The sequence below is a fragment of the Malus sylvestris genome, chromosome 3 (assembly GCF_916048215.2).
Source record: "Malus sylvestris chromosome 3, drMalSylv7.2, whole genome shotgun sequence".
Classification (NCBI taxonomy): domain Eukaryota; kingdom Viridiplantae; phylum Streptophyta; class Magnoliopsida; order Rosales; family Rosaceae; genus Malus; species Malus sylvestris.
Window position 1 is genome coordinate 7,348,491 of NC_062262.1, and position 17,515 is coordinate 7,366,005.

At 34.7% G+C, this 17,515-nt stretch overlaps 1 long non-coding RNA gene across 1 annotated transcript; it reads left to right on the forward strand.

Moving 5' to 3' along the window:
• The first annotated feature begins 8,121 nt into the window (after positions 1-8,121).
• LOC126616842 (uncharacterized) lies at positions 8,122-8,805 on the forward strand. Its single transcript, XR_007621275.1, has 3 exons — positions 8,122-8,317; positions 8,403-8,449; positions 8,552-8,805. It is a non-coding gene; the product is annotated as an uncharacterized LOC126616842 (long non-coding RNA).
• The last annotated feature ends 8,710 nt before the right edge of the window (positions 8,806-17,515 follow it).

Genomic DNA, 17,515 nt, shown 5'->3' on the forward strand with positions numbered 1-17,515 from the left:
ATGTGCTGTGATTGTGCTTGCCACATATTTGACAGTGAACTCTATCAGGAGGTTTAGACTGACAATATGGAGCAATGTGTTCTTCAGCATTACACGTTTAACAAGTAGGCAACAATGGTGCACTTGGATTACCAAAATATTGTACTGGTGATTGACCAAGTATGCCTGGACTTGGTGTAGGAAGCACATGGGTTTGAGTATACTATTTGGGTGAATAGAAACGAGCCCCTTGATTAAACCTGCCTTTCCCTTTGTTTTTATTCCCATTAAACTGCTTGTATCCTCCAAAAAAGAAATGAGACTGCCCAGATGCAAGATTAGGTGATTGATTCTTTCCAGAATGAGAGAAATTATTAGCAACCATGGCAGTAATAAAGGGTGCAGTTGTAGAGTTTTCGACAATGACCTATTCAGCAAGCAACTGAGATCGAAACTCTTTAAGAGAGATCACATTCTCACGTCCCCGAATAACACAGCGAAAAGTGTTGTATTCAGAGGGTAACCCATTGAGAGCAAGAATAACTATGTCCTCATCAGCAAAATAAACCCCAACAGCAGATAATTAATCTCTAGCCTCTTTAATTCTGTGAAGATACTAAGACACAAAATCAGACCCTTTCTTTATTGTCTGAAGATTTGACTTCATTTGAAAAATACTAGTCTTAGACACTGTAGAGAATTGTTATTTCAGACGAATCCAAAGATCCTGAGAACTCTTACTACCAATAGCACAGGACAACGCAACAGGTGACAAAGTGGCTGTGATCAATTGCATTATAGCCCGATCATGCATTTTCCAAACCACAAATGCATCTGTTTCAACAGAAGTACAAGAGCTAGATTGTATACCAGATTCAGCAAGAGAAACTGAAAATTGAAGAGGACAAGGGTGCGAGCCATCAACAAACCCCATAATACCATTGCTTTCCAACAAAAGTTGTATCTGAAAATTCCAATTGAGATAATTGGAGTCATCCAATTTGACATTAATCGAAGTCGAGATTGTGGAGATTAAGGCGGTGATCGGAGATGGCACAATTTGAAGCTGTGTTGCAGTCACCATTGAAATTTTGTCTGAAAAACTCTCTGAGGAATTATAGCAAACAGTTGATATGCAAGACGGAAGGAAGCAAGAAAGATGATCGAAGAAAGATCACGACCACCCCAGAAACCCTAGAAATCCAAATTATAAGAAGACGAAGAGAATCAGAAAGCAAAAGGTGAGAAGAACGAATACATCTTCAAACTGAGCGGAAGCAGAGGATCGAAGATTATGCGCATGCAACAATGGCGATTGATACCATGTTAACTAAGATCAATCTTATACAGTAAAGAAGAAGAAGAATGTAGCAGCCTTAGGGATAGAAAGAGAAAGAGAAAGAGAGAGAACTTAGAGAGAGAGAAGATGAATGTTCTTGATATATTTCTTAACAACCAAGTGATACAATGTTGATATATTTATCTTCTTACAACTACGAAGCTAACTTCCTTAACTAACATCTCTTCTAATCTAATTACAAGTGGCAACATCTTATACATCAATCTCTATTCTATCAAATACCTGATAAATTAAGGGTATTGTTATCTACACATTTATTTTTACTTCTCATACATACTTCTCAATTTTTGGTCCTCAAATCAAATGAATTGAAGAAATTTAAGAGTGTATGAAAGCGCGTTATAAAAATATCAAATAGGTCCCATGAAATATATAAAATAATAATTTTCTGATTTCTTTACAACGTTGAGATGAGAAACCATTATTGAATCTGTATGATGTGTTCTTTGACTATGACTTCAGTATATTTAAATAGAGTTTTTGCTTTTTTTTTTTTTTTCTGTCAAACAGAGTTTTTGCTTGGTTGAATGTTCATAAAATTGAATAATGTAATACATTGAACATTGTACAATCTTGAGAAAATAATTAGATTCATGAATTTACTTGATTAAACAAATACATAGAATTGTTAGTTTGTAAAATGAGAAACTAAATACAATATACAACATTTAAGAAAATAAAGAATACCTTTATAAATTATTAAGTTATTAATTAATCGATCGGTTATTTAACATTCGCTAAATTAATAGATTTTCTTTGATACCAAGACAATTAATTTATAGAGGTTTAACTGTATGTGTACATTGATTTTGAAAATTCAAATGATTTCTTTTTACTATTTTCATTATTTTACGAGAGATTTTTCTTTTATGGTATACCATGTGTCATTATACAAGTGGAGGAAACTTGAAAATAAAGTTTTTCTCCAATTATATAATGATATATTGTGTACCATCCCGTGTTTCCTGCACTCTGAAAAATTCCTCTAATATTACACTGTCCATCTGGCTTACTTTCCCATTGGGACATCAGAAGTAAAATTGCACCTTGTTACCAAAGTACCAAGTAACATTGGGTAAAATAAATCAGATAAAAGTTATGGAGAAGTATTCTTGGATTTTTAACTGTTTAAACGGCGCAAATAATCTTTTGTCCATGCATGTGCCTATACTTTCTACTGTTTTACCCATGCATGCTTCATGACTTCATATTCATGGCTGACAACAACTGGTTGCAAATTAAACACAATCTTTTATCCTTCCTATTCTTCTTCTCTCCGATCAGCTTTCTCTTCGGTTTTTTTTTAACGGCTGTGAAAAGGAAGAGCATCAAGTTAGGGCACTAATTATCTAATTAATTTTAAGATACCTTCTATGTAATTTCAAAACTTTGTACTAAGATAATCTTAATGGTCTAACTAAGTAACTATACTAGTGCTTATATATATATATATATGCATCTGGAATACACATATAATGAGTGTAGCATATACAAGTTTATATAATGTGTATGTATATAAGATGTTCGCATTCTCATGCACATGGACGGTGCACCAATTTGGATCAACAGTCAGAGAGTTTGAAAATCTCTTAAGCAATATTTTAACTAATTTGAAGTAAAAATTAGTTAAAATACTCAACATTGTGTCGTTGGTGCTGATCCCTGCATGTGCTTGATGAAATTGATTTATGTTATACGCTTCTTAAGATTAATTGTTAGTTTGTTACACTCTCTCCTAATAAATTTATTTAACCAGCAAGAAACAAGACATTAGAAAGGAAAAGAAATTTGGAACCCTATCTGAAGACTTGACCATTTCATAACTTCTAGTAGCGTTTCTTATTCTTCTTCTTCTGGTGAAGAAAAATATTTTCTTAGCAAACAAGTTAGATGGTTAAAAGTTAAAACTGTTAACGTGAAAGTCGATGTACAAAAGGGCTCTTGTTTGATATCTCCATTAAATAGAACAAAAAATATAATTTCACATTTGACTAAGAAGGAAACATTACTCTTTCACTCAATTACTACAATATATAACCTAACTAATTCAACAAAGAAAGAAGGAGGTGGCGGAATCTTGTAATTAGATAAATTCATCGTGTTCTGCTAGAAGAGATATGACTAGTGAAAGGCCTATTAATCTAATTTTCTAAACTTGTTTCGTTCTTATTTTCTGTACGTTAGTTTCAATTTAATTTGTTGGAAGAAATTAATTAGATTTAAGTATTTAACAGAATATTTGAGTCCTTGCTATAGCAAAATATTACAATTAAAAAGCTTTTCTCTGAAGATAAAAATAAAAATAAAAATAAAAATAAAACCTATTCACATGTGAGTCATTGCTAAAAGAATATTTGACCACAAGCCATGAATCAATTTCAAACTTCATAAAATTAGTAAAAGTACAAATAACGCAAGCAAGTCTTTCAAGGCGTAGGTAAATAAACAGATGCATGTGCTTTAGACACAGGCGGTGCCTTGTGGGTCTTTAGTTATTCTAAAGATTTTTCTTGGGATACTTTTTGGATGCGGTACCTAATTTTTAACATTCTTTGACTAAAACTTTAATGGTATTCAAAGTTTGATCAAAGTCCCTTGACTTTGTACGCTTCATTATATTACAATTAATATTTACATTTTTATAGTTTTGACATTAATTGTTTGATATTTTATGAGATTTATAATCCTATAAATTTAAAATCTCTCATTATAATACTATTAGAAACGGTTACAATACAAAAAATTCAAATTTTTTGATTGAATAAATGGATAAAAACTATGTAAAAATAAGAAATAATAAATGGCAAAAGAATGCATCCATAGGGTTAAAAAAAAATTGGTACATTTTACAAAAAATTGGTACATTTCACATATAACAAAGTGGTACATTAATAAAGAAGAATGGGTACATTATAAATAAATTAGGGTACAGATAAAAGATTAAAAAATTATGAGTACAAATGAATTTTTAAAAAATATAGGCGCTAAAGAAATTAATACATGGGTACAAAATAAAACTAAAAAGAAAATACTACAAATTAAAAAAAATGTTGCAAATTAAAAGTGGGTACAAACTCAAGATATAAATATATGATACAAAGTTTAGGCATAAAACATAAATATACCATATGTAATTTTTCTATCATGGATTATGTCACGTGACGGTATACACATGGGTACAAACACAAATAAAAGTTTAAAAAATATGGGCACAAAAAGAAACTAATATATGGGTACAAATTAAAAATGAAAAGAAAATTGGTACAAATTAAAAATAGGTACAAACTAAAAATAAAAATATATGATAAAAAATTTAGCCATAAATATAAATATACTAATTTTAACATTTTTAACACTAAATGAATATATTTAAAAATAAAAATATTTTATTATTCAAATAATTAATGATGTTATTAATACCCAAGGGCCTTGATAAAAAATTGAAAATGAATAGGATTTTAATCAATGGAGTAGCAAAAAGAAGGATGAGAACCTAATTTCTCCATTTTTTTAAAAAATAATCAAGGTATAAGTATCATAGAAATTAATCGAGGCATATACATACATACATACATACATACATACATACATACATACATATATATATATAGTATTTAGTATTTTGATGAGTTTATCTTAAGCCAAATAGTGAATACAAAGTTTTAATGTATAAGCATGATGTCAATGCAGAAAATATTAGCAGAAGATCTGAACCTTCTTCTGTTTTTGAATTTAAATCAATGAATCAAGATCATTAAGTTGCAGAGAGAGAGAGAGAGAGAGAGAGAGAGAATATTGTAGGGGGTTTTCTACTTGATCTATTTTGTGTTGTATCAAAAGAAAATAATTTTTTTTTGAAGTTAGAAACATTTCAATAATTAAATAAAACGACGAATAGGAAAACAGTTTCATTATTACGAATTGAAAAATAAACTTCAAAAAACAGTGTATAAGACTCTTTGTCTTAGATGAACGTTAATGTTTTGTTTCCTATCGTACTCTAAAGAGCTAATATTGTGTAGTTTTTCATTTTTAACATATTAAATCAATGTGATTGTTCATCATGTAGCTTAAGAATATGAACATTTGGGAGTTGGGAGTCCCCACATGCATACATGTGAGAAACACAAAGGGTACCCAGGAGGAGGTAGCACCATGGAAGGCGTGGACCCTTTAGTACTACACTTGAAATCAAAAGAAAACTGGTCAAACGACTCAAGACCCCCCTCTTTTCCCCCCTCTATGATTTTGTCTACGCTCCTCTAATCTGAGACAAAATAAACCAGAGTGAACTACTGAAAGAAAACAAAAGGCTCTTCACGTTTGACGGGGCTCAAACCCGCATCTACCGCCTTGACAGGGCGTTTGAAATCAACCTCTTTATTTTGTGTTGTAATATTCTTTGAGGAGGGTTGATTATAGTATTATGGTGCCTTGTTGTTTAAGCATGTATCTCGATCAGAGATATGCATTGATATAAGATAATGTGTTTTGGGAAAATGCTACACTATTTTATGGTGTAACGTCAAATTTCTTCATGGTATCAGAGCAGGTTGTCCCAAGTGTGAAGCTAATGGTCACACGTGCTCTACATCATCTTGTTTGTGTTGTTCACATGTTAGGCTTGAAAATTCGCCATAAGTGAGGGGGTGTGTTGAGAATGAATCACACATTAATGTGAGAAGATGGATCTTGCATGGACTTATAAGTAAGTTGGGTTACTCTCTACATTGCCAATTGATTTTATGGTGGAATCTTAACTTTCTTCAGGTGGTACAAGGGAAATTTATTGATATGAAAAAAAAATTACATCTAGTTAGGGGAGACATAAATCTTACCTTTCATAAACCAAGAAAAACAAAATGCAGGGACAGGGGGATGAGACATACATCTTACCCTTTTTTAAAAGGAAAATACAAGAAAAAGAAAGGGACATAAAGTTGATCCCTTCTTGAAAAAGTAAATGCAAGAAAAAGAGAGAGAAAAAAAAAGAAGGGAGGGTGGGGGAAGAGGACCAAACCCTTCTAAAATAAAACATAAAAGATAAGAACTTGCAAGAAAAGCTGTAAAAAATAAAAAATAAAAAATAAAAAGACTCCAAAAGGATTAGGTAAAAAAGAAAATCATACATGAAGAAGAGGAGATAAACCTGTAAGTCGTCATGCTTAATAAATCTGAATGTAGAAAAGGAAGAATCCCTACAAGAGGAGCAACATGTTAAACAAGTGAAGATAAAAGAAAGTGTGAAAATTATTTCTCTTATTGTACAAATGATTATGTGCAAAAAAAAGATAGAGAGAGAATTAAACCTAAAGAACTTAGGTGCATAGGTAAATACTATTCATAGAGTAACTTTCAAATTTCAACACACCATCTTATGTGTGGATATTTTAAAAAATTAAAATAATAATATTGTTGTAATCAAAGAAATATAAACTCATGCACATTGAGTTATTTTAATGGTCTGAGCATATAGCACTAGTGCTTGGTCCATTTTCTTGGATGTCATTCCCAGAAACGGACCCAATAAAACCCACTAAAAGATGCTGGTCGGAATTGGCTAATTCCCCAACTTCTCCTCCGTTATGTCCTTTTTTTTGTTGGGTTTGGTGTCTATGTTGCCTTTATCTTTTAGTATATACTAGCATCCATGCCCGCAGGATCCTACAGGTTTAAAATTGTAGATGTTTAAATCTATTAACAACTATTACCAATTTGAATGAAATGTACGAAAGAATTTGTACAAGCTGGACACGTGGAATGACATAATTTTTTCATAGGACATTGGAAAACTAAGTTAAAACTTGTAATCACATGACACAAAACACAATAACTCTTCACAAAAACGTATTAGCCAAGAATGGTAAATCACTGAAAATAGAAATCACGATCGATGAAATCTGGTAAAAAATCAGTAACCTCACTTATATATCATTAGGATTAACTATGCTAATTTGTTTATGTAAGTGATCTGTCTGCCTACAATTCTCGTTTTTTTAAGCAGACAATAGACCTTGTTTTTTTTCAAACGTGCAATGACATATAATACTGTAACATAATGATGAAACAAAACAGGTTAATATTTTACACAACATGGGTTAAAATTATCTTCATTTTACATATGTAGATTAAGGGAAGTGGTGGCATACCTTATAATTTCTGCAAGTTGGACACCTTCAATAACAACAGTGACATAATTTGTTGTTAAGGCACTGGAAAAATTATATTAGAACTTGAAATGACATGACACTCTAATCACATGATAGAAAACCACAGAGAAGAAATTGAATAAAAGAATTTGAACACATTACAAAACTTATTTCCCAAGAAAAGAAAATAAGCAAAAATACAAATTACCAATGAAGAAATGAGGAAACATATCAGCAACCTAATTAATTTGTATACTCATTGTTAAATAAGGATGATAGAGAGTTAACAATGTAACCAAATTTGATGAGCCCAACTAGAGCATATCATATATACTAAAACTCAAACCCCCTGGTCACTGTGGATGACCAGTGTGTCGACCGTTTTACCCCTCCATTTTTTCTCTGTTTTGGTGTTCTCTTCAGTTTTTCGCACAGTAAAAACCCTATTTTGCCCATTCTGGACAGGTGTTGGTCATCGGAGTCAGTTGGTCCACCCACTTTTCTTCTTCTTTTCTCCCTTTTGTTTTCAGAATGGTGGACAGGTGTTGGTCATCGGAGTCAGCTGGTCTACCCACTTTTCTTCTTCTTTTCTCCCTTTCGTCTTCAGATTTTTCATTGTTGTTTTCTCTCCTTCTCCCGCTCTTGCCAATCGCTTTCTTCCGTTTTTGAATCTTTCCCGGTTTTCGTTTTAAGCCAGCCACTGCTTCTTCTTTGTGTCTAGCAGCGTGGTGTTAGTTTGTTGGGAAAAAACACTACCGGTGGTTTGCGCTCTTTCGGTTGTTTGGTTGGGTTCGAAGGTTTTTCTATCTGTAAAGGGTGGATTCTCCTGGTTAGTTGTTTGCCTTTCTCATATTAGGTATTTCTTTTTTTTCCTTACCGTTTTTCATTTTTGTGGATGGGTTTCCTGTTTGCAGCTGTGTTTTGGAAATTTGGGGGTTTTGCTACCATCTTGGGTTTTTGGGTATGGTTCTTCGTTCTGGTTGAGTTTGGAATTTTTCTTTTTTTTTTTTGGTTTGGTTTCGTCCCAAACTAATTTTTAGTTGTTTGGTGCTTTTGTGTGCAGGTTTGCAAGCCGTGTTTGTTATTGGTGAGTGTTTTCCTTTCGTCCCTTCAAGGGTTTTGGAGAGATGAGTTTTGGTTTTTCCTGTGGTGTAAGAATTGTGTTATGCTGTATTTTGTTTGTGTTTAATGCTTTCATGTTTTCTTTGATTTAATTTGAAGGAAATTTGTGTTATTTCCAAGTTATGTAAAAACAAAAACTGAGTGATTGAAAAATGTAAAGATCGATTGACAGGCAAGAAAATGAAGTTAAATTTTGATTATCCCAAAATGAACCTGCAGAAAATTAAAAAAATTTGACAGTGAATTTGTTTTAATAGTTAAACACACTTTAATGGGTGATTGCAAAAATTTCAGATTGTGGGCTCGATTGTGCCGGTGATGCATGACCATTGTTCTCTTCTTTTTGCCACAACAGAGTGCAAGTTAATCTCATGTAGCCAATAACGGTGTTGGCATTTTGTGCTGAGATTGATTAATGTCTTGATTTCTTACCCATTGTTGAATCATTTTGAAACACAAAATGATTAACTTCTCTCAACGTGTAGTGTGTGTTATTATTAATACATTTTACAGGTTCTTTGAATGTGACATTAAAGTGTATTTCGTTTTAGGTGATGTCGCTGTTTTCGTTTGTTTTATTTTTTTGGTTCTTCAGTTTGTTGTTTTGATCTTAGGTTAATATGCTTATACAAATGCTGAGCAATGGATGTAATAGATTGGATTAGGTAAACATTTTTGTGATGGTAATCATTCAGAAGTGATAAGGCAGTTAATAGATTAATAAGTTGTTTGAATAGGAGATGAAAATGTGTCTGTCGTGTTTGGCTGGAGATTACAAAAGGGATTGGATTTTGAGAAAAATTTAATGTTTCCTAAAATTTGTTTATAATTTTTGGGAAAAAATCAGAGCACCAATTGGAGTATGTGTTGAAACTGTTTTTTATCCGTTTTTCTAATGAGCGTGGTTTCATCTGCTAGGTTAATTATGTATGATTTTTTATTCCAGTTGATGATGTTTGTCTTTTTGCACTGTTACATATTTTGCACAGATTCTTCGTTCATAATTTGTATCTCTTAATTCAGTTGTGTTTAGCTAAGTATGAACATAAATTATGTGTAGTTGGAAAAGTATTGGTGGAGCTAAAAAAAATTTGATGGATTTTGCAGCATGTTTAATAGCAGTTAAAAATGTGTTTTCTTTTAGCTGACGACATAGTTTTTCATTTCTTTAATTCTTTTGGTTGTTTTCTTTGCTGTTGTAACCTCAGGGTAAAATGTTTATACAGATAGTTAATGACAGACTTACTAGATTGGATTATAAGCGTTTGGATCATGGTTAATCTTGACAGTTAATTTTACAATGTGATAACTGCTACAATCAAATGGTCTCCAAATTTAACCTTTTATGTATAATGATTTTCCAATGTCTTTACTATTATTGGTATTCCCCTTTTGTAACACAACTTTTCACAACCCGCGGCAACGCGCAGGCACTAAAAACTAGTTGAATACTAACAGTCAAAGTGGATTAAAACGATGAGAATGTGCTTTAAAAAAGTATTAAGTTTGTCTTTATGTGTAGTACAATGGTGTGGGATTAGAAATTGGATATACTATCTTATAATTGAATGATCATGCAAGGAAAATTAATGTGAAATTGTAAGGAGCGTGAAAAAGTAATATAAACAATAACATTATTGATTAGTAGTTAATTTCTTAGCATTTTCTTTGTGAAAATGAAATAAAAGGGTGTAAAAAGATGGATCAGATATAGTTGGCTTGGTAATTTTTCAAGTTATTTCAGTCTTTCATTATTTGGAGGAATAATCATCACTACCATCTTTTCTCTTCAGAAGAATCAGCTGTTACTAATATATACACAGAGTTTGACCTATTCTAAATGCATGATTAATCACTTGACTATACACTGAGTGGTTTAAGATGGACGTCCAAAAGTATAAACATAGATGCTCCCACCAAAGATACACCCTCTCCACATGCCTTAGCCAAAGAACACGTTAGGAGTGGGGCAACCATTTAATCTAATTAATGAGTGATGGGCATGGTTCAGGGATAGATTTAACAATTCCATCATTAGACCATCTCTAACCCTTGGCCTAAAACTTAAAATTTTTAGCCAGAAACAACTTTTTTGCTCCAACCCTTTTAGTCTAAAATTTTAGCCCCAGATTATTAAAAAATGAATTTAGGCTTTTTTTTTTCTTAACTTAACTTAAAAAAAATAAAAATTATGTAGACTATCCTAATTAATTTTATGAACATTTTAACATAAAAATATTTAAATTCCGATAAACATTGAAAAATCGCTAAACCAACACATGCATGAAACTCATGAAATACTATAGAAGAATATGAAACACATGATAGAGATGTATAAACACAAAACACATGAGGAAACACATGGTTTTGGAAGATGGTAGAAAGAAAAATTGGAAGAATTGTAGGAGAAAAGTGAGTTTTGTGTGGATGTTTCAACAAATATATAGGTATTTATAGAGTTTTTGAGTGAATTTTGAGTTAAATATTTTTTTTTTAATTATTTTAATCATTGAATTTAAATTTGGGGTTTTAGATCTTTTTTTAACCGTTACATTTGATCATATTCAATCTCAGTCGTTGGATTCAATACATTTATAAATATAAAACAAAAATATTAACTAAATTAAATGTGGACCGTTAGATAATTAACAACCAATTTGAATGTGAGCCGTTAATCAACCAAAAGAGTCGTTGGACTCAATTTTATTGCCAAGCAAGTGGGAGACACACCCATGTGGGTGGGGGCTCCACCACTAATCTTGGCCTAAATATGGCTTTTTTTTTTTTTTTTTTTAAGGTTTTAGGTCCAAAATAGAACTTGGGTTGGAATGGATAGGGGGAATTATAAGGCCATGGGTTGGAGTTGGCCTTAGTACTAAGGTGTTCTTTGGTTGAATTAAAGCATGAGGAAGAGTATATCGATCTCTGGTGGGGACATCTATAGTCATACTTTTGGATTCCAACTTAACTCCTTAGTGTGCAGGCAAGCAATTAGTCATGTATTGAGACCAGGTGAAAATAGGATAGTATGTACATATATTGGTAGTAGCTAATTCTCCCGAAGAGAAACATTAGCAAGCATTGAATTTAAACACGAAATGCCAATGAAAGAAAACCAAGAAAATCTAAAAAATTTCACATACCATTGGATCCTTGCGATTTGATTTAGAGTTCATCGTTTAGGATTCATGCAATAATCGTTGTGTTTATACCTGTGTGAAACCTATTTGTTGAAGTTGCAACTTGGTCGTTGACTTTGTGATTTCTTCGCTTTTTTTATTTTTTATTTTTTTATTTTTTTATTTTTTGGTGTAATTGTTAGACAAAGCTTGTAACATCCTATTTCATACCTAGACACCAATCATACAAACTTCATTCATTAGAATATGACTGATCTTTCTGAAATTCCATGAATTGTAATTTTTTACCAAATTTTTTGAAAGAGGTCAATATCATACTCTCAACCAAACGTTAAAAAAGTGGACGGACAAAACAAACAGGTTTTAGTCCTCACTATAGTTAAAATAATTATATTATTTGACTATTAAATAGCATTGATACGTATCATCTGGATTTAGAAAATTAGTAATTGAAGAATCTCCAAGAAATTATCAAAGTGGATTCAAATTTATCAAATTTTTATTGAAATAAACAGAAAAAAAGTAATAGAAATCATGCTAACCTGTGTTTGGTATATGAAGGATACTAGATCTCCCTTTGGCCTTTGTAAATGACATGTTGTTCATTGTGTACAAAGCTAAAAAAACACAGTGAAAATGTTAATCTAGGCTAGAAAAAGTATATATAGAGTTGTATTATCTAAATATTTTCATATAAAGTAAGAATATTTAAAACAATTGATTGCAAAAAAATTTTTTAAGGATGAGTCAAGAAATCTTTGAAGCAGAGAAGTATAGCAAAAGTTTTTCCAATTGTAGCCATGCATAAACCACTAAAAAAAGCCTAGTATATTGACATAGCTGGAAAGCTAACCAGCAGACATTAGGTTATGTGGATAAAAGTGGATTCAAATAGAATTGAAAAAGGGTAGAAACAAATTTTTAGGATTAAAATTGACACATATACATAGCAAAGAACATTAAGTTTTAAGCACATCAACTCATGAAGCATGCCAACATATATATGCAAAAAGAATGATACAAATACCAGCATACACATGCAAAAGCAATTATTAACACAACTAACAAACATTTGTAAATTAAATTTTTTATTTTAACAGCCCGACTCACCTTTCCCCCCCTTTTTTTTCTCTATTTGACCAAGAGCACTTTGCAGCTCATATAAAGTGCTTCCATAACAATCTACAGCAAAAAGTGAAATTACAAACTAAACACACAAAACAGTAAAAGTAAAATATATATTTTTTTCCATTCAAAGCAATGCATAACTGAAAAAAGCATAATTGTAAAAAAGATTAAACTTTTTTTTACAAAGCATAAGTTTGATTTCTTATAAGTGTTTTTTAGAGCTTGACGAAACCATGAAGAGACAAACAACACGCAACTGTTTTTGAAACCCTAGAATGCAGCATTTCTATTAAAGCATGTAATTCTCCTCTACCTATATTCTTCCCCTTTCTCTAGCCAAATAAAAATTTCCAAAACTATGTACCAAAAGCTCAAAAGTGGGATTCAAAGAGTCAACAAGTTCAAATGCTATATTTTTATTAGGACTTCATAGTCTATTTAACACTTGGTTTATCGAGTAGTAAGTTCACCATTCTTTGTCTAGCTAATTTCACATGCCTACAACAAACAAAATAGTTGAATAATTTTAGTATAATTACCAAATTTTGACCATTCAAAACTAAATCTCCTTTTTTGTACCAACTAAAGTACACATATGAATATCAAAACAAAAACCTCCAATTATCATAGCATTCCCTTTCTATCTTGATTTTTGAAAAGGAAACACAAATCGAAGAAAAAAATTTCACAATTTGATCTTGTAACTCATAACCACAGAGAGTCAAAAGCACTTCAATTATGTAAGGAGGGAAATGGGGTGCAAATTAACTGATGCTCAATCGAAATCACTGCCTAGTCGTCAACTCTTTATAGGCAAAGATTAGAAAAGTTTAGAATCAAGCACGATAGTTAAAGTTATTTTAGATTTTCCATGTTCGTAATCATTCTGCTGCTATATAAACTGATGTATTGGCAATGGCATACATTGCCTATAAAGCTACTTACAACGCAATAAATTCCAATGCAATATGTTTGTACCATACTTGACTAATCCCGAAACTACTAAGTACCGGTCAACGTTATACTGTCAAGGACCCATAAGAGTTTCCCTCCAACCAGGAGGCCAATCACAGCGCGACACCTGTCGATATTAGAAGCCAATCATAGCGCGACACGTGTCAACATCAGAAGCCAATCACAACACGACACGTGTCAATGTCAGAATGAAACTAGAAACTCTCTTCTATAAATAGAGATCATTCTCTCACAATATTTCCTAATGTCATTTGTACTAAATCATTCACTAGTACTCACTAAAGGAGAGCTTGAACCTATGTACTTGTGTAAACCCTTCACAATTAATGAGAACTCCTCTACTCCGTGAACGTAGACAATCTGGGTGAACCACGTACATCTTGTGTTTGCTTCCTTGACCATATCCATTTACTTACTTATCCACATTAGTGACCGGAGCAATCTAGCGAAGGTTACAAACTTAACACTTTCTGTTGTACCAAAGTCCTTGCTGATTTTGTGCATCAACATTTGGTGCCGTCTGTGGGAACGACACTTATTCCCACTCTCTTCAGCTTTGTCAAGTTGGTTTCCACCATTCGTACACTCTCTTTTGACCAGGCATCCCTCTCCAACATGGGGAGCGAAGGAAGCCACAGCACACAGAATGACACCCCTCTTTGCACCTAGTGCGAAGCAACGAAAGAAGGAAGGAAAGAGGGTTGCTCTTCAAGCTAAAGTCAATAAGCTAGAAGCTCAGAACAACAAGATAGCAATGAAGAATGAGGTCCTCTAGGAGTAGTATGAGAAGCTATTTGAGACGTTCCACGAAACTAGGCATACTCAAACACGCGAGCTCGTTGCCCCTGTGGACATCAACCATCATCTGGGTGCCCTTCAACACGGAGGGTTACCTTCCTTCGACATGTGTATCCCTGATGAAGAGAGAGCTAATCATGAAAACATTGATCAACATGAGACACCTCTCAACCCTGCTGCTTTGACCCGAAGCAGGAGAAGTGGAGGAAGACACCTCCTTGCAGAAGGGTTGGAAGGATCGAAAGTCGTTTATCGTGACTGCCGAGACTTCCTAAAGCAACGTCGAGAGAATCCCCTCCACATATGCTTGAAGATCAATGACCCAAGGGTTTCTGAAAGACTCGGTCCCCTCTCACGACCCAGGCCATCTGCCAATCTAGGGAAGGAACGACAGGTCCTAGAGGGACATGAAGGTACAAGGGAGTCTGAGGTATTCCGACAGACTCGCCCTAGAAGTCAGTACGGCGAGTCCAAGGAAAAATCACACGCCTTTGCTCAAACTTTCCTACTTCCAAGAGGCGATGGAGACTTACGAAAGAAAATCCCAATGGTACATGAATTCACTCAAGACCCCCTTGTCCTATAGCTCATTGAGGAAGTAAACAAGTTGAAGGCCGAACGTCAGGCTGAGGTACCTGATTGGAACCAACCCAGGCCTGGCCCTCTCACAAGGAGGATCCTCGACACCCCCTTCAAGCAAAGACAAAACAAAAGCTTGGTTTACAACTCTATACTGGAAGGGAAGACCCAATTGAACACCTTAACCTCTTTGAGTCCACCATGGCATATCGGATGCGCACCGACGAAGAACGATGTCTTCTCTTCCCCTCTACCCTCTCTGGCGGAGCTCTAAACTGGTATTGCAGTCTTCCACCTGAGACAATAGACTCATTTGAGGAACTGAGGAAACTGTTTGTCTTTCAACACATTTTCCAGACCGATCGGTTACATTCTGCAGATGACTTGTACATTATTCGCCAGAAGCCGGACGAGTCACTACGAAAGTATGCCGGTCGTTTCAGCCATAAGTATTCTCGCTGCACTAAGGCAGATAACAAGACCGCCCTCAAAGCCTTCACGGCGGGCCTACGTGATTGTTTCTTCAAGTACATGATCAATGCCAACACTTGGAAGACTTACTCTGAAGTGATGGCACAGGCTTATAACCATGGCTCCACTGAGGCAAGGACATATCAAGGGAAACTCCCCACAACCACCCCTTATCAGCAAGTAGGGAGTGAAAGCCAAATCCAACAAAATAAGAAGACCTCGACCTTCCAAACGGCAGTGGTGCCTCCCCCTACCTTACTTCATACTGTGCCAAGTCAACAGACATATCAATCTCAGGGCAAAAGGAAAAATTTCCATCCTCACCAGTCTCATTTTAGTAAAAGAAGTAAGAGACACTATCGCGATAACTAAGGGTATCGCCATGATAATCCCCGACCCCAGGCAGTCAACACAGTGGGTCAAGCACGTGTCAGGACAGCCCCTACCCCGAGGTATGAGGCATATACATCTTTGAACGCCACATGCGTGGCCATTTACCCCAGCATAGCATACTTGATACTGAAGCCAAAGCCGAGGCACCCGGATTACAAGCCCACGAAGAACATGAGCACGTTTTGCTGATACCACGAGAATAACAGCCATGACGGCGAGAAGTGTATCACCCTTCGTGATCATATTGAAGCTTTGGCACGTGAAGGAAAAATTTATCAATTCCTCCTTCACCCTCCAAGGGGTAACCGTAACCAACGCCAGGTAAATGTGATATATTCCATAAGTGGTGGCACACCCATATCTAAATCTTCCAACAGGGACATGAAAAATAGTGAACGAGCTTTAAGGTCTAGCCACCAAGTGTTTCACGTGGAAGACATCAGGGGAGGTAAGTATCAAAAGCCTAACTGGGATCCAATATGTTTCTACCCTGAGGAAGAAAGAGGTATCATCTACCCTCACAACGACCCACTGATCATGGAAGCTCACATAGCCAACTTTGAAGTACGACGAATCCTAGTAGACATGAGGGTTTCGGTCAATATCATGTTTGCTGAAGCTTTTAGGGCACTTAATGTAGCTGAACACTTGCTCGACCGCTCGATTTCCCCTCTGATAAGCTTCTCCGGTGATATCATGCAACCTTTGGGGGGCATACACTTACCTTTCACCATTGGTACAGGCCCTTACACAGCTACCATTACCACTAACTTCCTGGTTATTGATTGCCCAACGACATACAATGTCATCTTCGGACGCACATGCATCAATGATCTCAAGGCTATGCTATCCACACATATGTTGTTGATGAAATTTCCAACCCCCTATGGCAATGGTTACATCAAAGAAGATCAACTTAGTGCACGATCATGTTACAACACGTCGGTCAAGCAACATCACCTGCATATGCCCAAGGAAACCCTTTCTATACATGACCAAGTCATAAAGACCAACCCAGACGAAGCCAACTTGGATCTTCACGGTGGCAACAGTCAACCCGACGATCTTCGAGATGACTTTTTCACCTAGCAAGCATAACCCACTAAAGAGTTGGAGAAGGTCTCTATCTCAAAAGATTATCCGGATCGCATGGTGAAGATTGGTACCACCTTGTCACCACCCATTCTGTTGGCATTGATCTCTGTTTTGTAATAGAACATTGAGGTCTTCGCCTGGTCATTCGAGGACATGCCAAGCATCTCTCCCAATATAATCTGTCATCGCTTAAGTATTGACCCCAGGACCAAGCCAGTGAGACAGAAGAGAAGATCTTATGACGCTGAATGAACAGTACGAGGCAATGAAGGCAGAAATTGAAAAACTCAAAGGCATAGGCTTCGTCCGCGAAGTCAATTATCCAA